Source organism: Colobus angolensis, unplaced genomic scaffold (genome assembly GCF_000951035.1).
Source record: "Colobus angolensis palliatus isolate OR3802 unplaced genomic scaffold, Cang.pa_1.0 Scaffold167, whole genome shotgun sequence".
Classification (NCBI taxonomy): Eukaryota; Metazoa; Chordata; class Mammalia; order Primates; family Cercopithecidae; genus Colobus; species Colobus angolensis.
This window is the reverse complement of record NW_012114788.1, coordinates 4,375,592-4,380,116: the sequence shown is the minus strand read 5'-3', so window position 1 is coordinate 4,380,116 and position 4,525 is coordinate 4,375,592. Positions and strand designations below refer to the sequence as shown.

At 36.4% G+C, this 4,525-nt stretch overlaps 1 pseudogene; it reads right to left on the bottom strand.

Moving 5' to 3' along the window:
* Positions 1 to 1,907: 1,907 nt before the first annotated feature.
* On the bottom strand, positions 1,908 to 2,908 carry LOC105508771 (annotated as a pseudogene).
* Positions 2,909 to 4,525: the final 1,617 nt, after the last annotated feature.

The window sequence follows — 4,525 nt, the reverse complement described above, 5'->3', positions numbered from 1 at the left end:
AAGAAAGAAAGAAAGAAAGAAAGAAAGAAAGAAAGAAAGAAAGAAAGAAAGAAAGAAAGAAAGAAAGAAAGAAAGAAAGAAAGAAGGAAAGAAAACATAGGGGAAATATACAAGACATTGGTCTGGGTAATGATTTTTTTCATTTGTTCCCAAAAGCACAGACAACAAAATTAAATATAGACAAATGGTATTAATCAAACTAAAAAGCTTCTTAGTTCATGATGTGTAGCTAAAACAAACAAACTAAAAACCTTCTGCACAGCAAAAGGAAACAAACAGAGTAAACTGATAACCTATGAAATGTGAGAAAATATTTGCAAGCCAGATGTCTGATGAGGGGTTAATATCCAATACAAGTAAAGAGCTCAAACAACTCAATAGTAACAAAACAAAACAAAAAAGCAATTAAGACCTGCTTTCTGCTGACCAAGTCTTCTTCCTTACCCCTCCCTAATAAGAAGAAAAAAAGGCAATTAAAAAATGGGTAACCCCTCCTTAATACAGTGGTAAAATTTAAACATTAAAAAAGTTTTGGGACCAGCCTGGTTGCTCAAACCTGTAATCTGAGCACTTTCGAAGGCCAAGGTGGGCAGATTGCCTGAGCTCAGGAGTTCAAAACTAGCCTGGGCAACATGATAAAACACTGTCTCTACAAAATAAATAAATGAATTAGCTGGGGTTGAGCCATGTTTGTGCCACCGCACTTGAGCCTGGGAGACAGAGCAAGATCCTGTCTCAAAAAAAAAAGCTTTGAGTTGTAAAAATGGGTAAGATCAAAAGAGAAGGAAAGAAAAAAGCTTATAAGGAACCTGAATAGACGTGTCTATGATGTTTTTAAAGCCATGAACCTTTTTTGGCACAAAGACTTTATCATATGCAGTCACTTCTTTGTAAATGATTTTTTGTAAAGTCATCGGATAAAAAAGAGCGATTTTCCTCACCTGAGTAGATGACAAGAAAATGCTGAAATCAATATATACAATATATAAATCAAATCATCTGTTCTGGCACTGTTAATCTAGAAGAAAGTGATTGCACAAAGAACAGTAAGAACATAGACTAGCTTATTGAAGTAGGAAAAGAGAAAAAAAAAGAGCTTCAGAAGTAGGCTTTGCCTCTTGAAAAAAATAAAAATATAAGTCACTGTCTGTGTTGTGCTTAGGAGTTAGCAGCAAAAAAAAAAAAAAAAAAAAAAAATTGAAGTCACTGTCTGTGAAAGGAAAAGAAAAAAATGATAAGAGTTTGCATCCATTGAAGCATGTAGAAAAAGAAAACAATTTTTAAAATAAAATAAAATGAGTATAGTTGGGAGCTTAGCAATGGACATACAGAGTGGAGTAATAGACACTGGAGGCTCCAAAAGGTGGGAGATGGGTGGGGAATGAGGGATGAAATCCTACTATTGAGTACGATGTTCACTATTCTGGTGATGAGGGTGCTATGCGATATGCTTTACCACTGCGCAATATATCCATGCAACAAAACTGCACTTGTACTCCTAAATCCGTAAAAACAGAAAATTATCTTGGCTGACACCTCTTTCAAAAAATAATAAAATAAAAAAATAAACATTTTAAAAAGAGAGAGAATAGTAAGAGCAAGCAAGGACATTTAGTCTATACTTTCAAATGGGCTTAATCATTTGAAACAATAAAGTTGTTCATTGAATCTTCATAGAGTGTTAAAAAGAAAGCTGCTCTTTGGCAGAATTTCCCACTGAGTTAGTATAGATTACATGTGCTCTTTGATAAAAGCCACAAACAAAGTTAATTTTTTTTTCTCTTTAGTATTTGCTTTAAGAGAAAAATCCTAAACTCCTTTAGAGGAAGGAAAAAAGAGATGGTGAGAAATCCTTAAAACTTGTAGGGATTTCCGATGCCAGGAAACCATGAAATACGAGAGTATATTTAGCAATCATGGTGATTTAGCTCATGGTAACTGGCATATGTATCATTATAATTTGCATTGCAGTTATTTAAACTGAGATATTCTTGATCAGGTTGAACACATCGCGAATAGAAGATCTCTTTCTCCAAGAAATAAGATGGAGAGAGTCTTTGGAGAACGGCCTCACTGAACTGGTAAGTCAGCTTCCTCTGGATTTTGGTAATTTCCTCACTTCTTCCATAATTCTCAGTGCCCTGGCCATTTTCTGATAAGTCGTGGTCTCCCGATTGTCTTCCCCCCCACCCTCAAAGCTCGGCAAGTTTTCCTTTGTTTTTTTGATACAAACGGAAAGATGCCTTTGGTTTTATCTACCCACTGAATATAAGGTGCCATCTCCAGATTACACAGGGATTCGTGAAGGTATTCAAACAGTCAGAGCTTCTTCTTGCCTTTTCCCCACTTTTGCTGGAGAATAGTGGGTCGTACCAGCTGGTTTTCAGTTACGTTCTGCAGAGATTGATGAATATTTCCTTCAAAATAGAAGACCGCAGCACTATTGATTACCATTCTCCAATTATAGACAGGTTCCTCTGTAGGCAACTCTCCATAGCAGCAGGAATTTCCTTTGACATGAGGACAATGATTGATTAAAGCCAGGTAATTTTTGTAATCTGGCGAGTACTGAAGATCTCCAGTTGAATGTTGCCTCAGTACCTCAAAAGCATCCTCAAATGCTTGACCCAGCTTGTTCAACACACATCATGTTTCATCAATAAATTGACTATTTTGTTCCTTGGCAATTGTTGTGGGAAAACACTTCAACCCTTTATAGCGATATTTCATTAATATCAGAATTGTAAATTCAATGGTAGGCTGTCATGAAAATAAAAAATTATTTTCCAGCGTGATGGTTCTTTCCATCAGTGTCCAATGCAGCACCCACTTGCAAACGGTGGAAATAGCCTTCCCCTCCCCTGAAACACATGTCTGCCTCCCGCTTGCCTAACCTGTAACCTGCCATTTTCATAATGGTCACGTGTGGCCAATTTTATGATTTTCATTTCCTTTTCTTGCCTTATTGTACTAGCTACGCTCTTCAGTACAAAGTTGAATACAATTGGTAATAGCAAGTATTGTTATCTCATTCTTAATCTCAGGGGATAATTAAATATCACAGTGGCTATAGATTTTATACGGATAAACTTTATCACATTAAGGAACTTTCCTTCTATTTTTAGTGTACTGAAGAGTTTTATCATGAATTGTTACTGAATTTTATCAAAAGCTTTTCCTACATCTATTGAGATAATCATATTATTTTATTCTTTATTCTGTTGATGTAGTATATTAGTTGATAGTCTCGTGTTAACCAACTTATTATTCCTAGAATAAACCTAACTTGATTAATGTGTTGTCTTTTTATATATGGTGGATTTAGTGTGCTAGTATTTAGTAAAGGATTTTGTACCTATAGTCACAAAAGATATTGGTCTACAATTTTCCTATAGTGTAATGTTTTTGTTAAGTTTTGCTATCAAGCTGTCCTCATAAAAAGAGCTGAAAGTGTCCTTTCTTTTATCTTCTCTGGAAGGGTTTGCCTAAGACTGGTACTGTTTCGGCCAGATGCAGTGCCACACACCTGTAATCCCAATGCTTTGTGAGGCTGAGGTGGGAGGATTGTTTGAGCCCAGGAGTTCAAGACCCGCCTGGTCTTTACAAAAAATAAAAAATAAAAATACTTAATGCACCTATAATATCATAGTGAATCTCCATTTCTACAAAAAAAGAAAAAGCTTTTTTAAAAAGGAAAAGAAAAAAGAGCATTAAGTTGGAAGACTAACAGTGAATATCAGTTACTCAGGAGACTGAGTGGGAGGATCACTTGAGCCCAGGAGGTTGAGGCTACAGTGAGCCATGATCAAGCCACTGCACTCCAGCCTGGGTGACAGAATGAGACCTTGTCTCAAAAAATGAAAGAAAACAAAAGGGTGGCATTGTTTCTTTCTTAAATGCCTGTAGAACTCACCAGTGAAACTAAATGGGCCTGAGTTTTCTTTGTGGGAAGGCTTTCATGACCATCGTTTTTGTTATTATAGACACAATTTATTTAGTAGGTATAACACTATTCAAATTTTCTATTTCTTCTTTTAACAGTTTAATAAATGGTCTCTCAGACACTTAAACCTCTGTGACTCCCAACCTCTGCTAACAAATTGGCAAACATCCCAAGTGGAATCGACTTTACTAAAAAGTTAAGCTCCCTCCTTGGTGCTTCCCTTTTTGCTGGTCTCACTGCCTTAATGGCTCTCGGTGCCTTAAACAGATTACGTTTTGCCCAGTTTTTCCATGTTTGTATGTCAGGGTATTGTTTTGCCACAAGTTACTATTACTAGGAACAGAAATTCTTTATTATTTACCTTTCACAAATGAGAAGACTAAGAGTCAAAGGGGTTAAATTTTTATAAAGTATCATTTTGGAGATATAAACTTTAAAATTGTATGCTTCTCGGCCGGGCGCGGTGGCTCAAGCCTGTAATCCCAGCACTTTGGGAGGCTGAGATGGGGGGATCACGAGGTCAGCAGATAGAGACCATCCTGGCTAACACGGTGAAACCCTGTCTCTACCAAAACATACAAA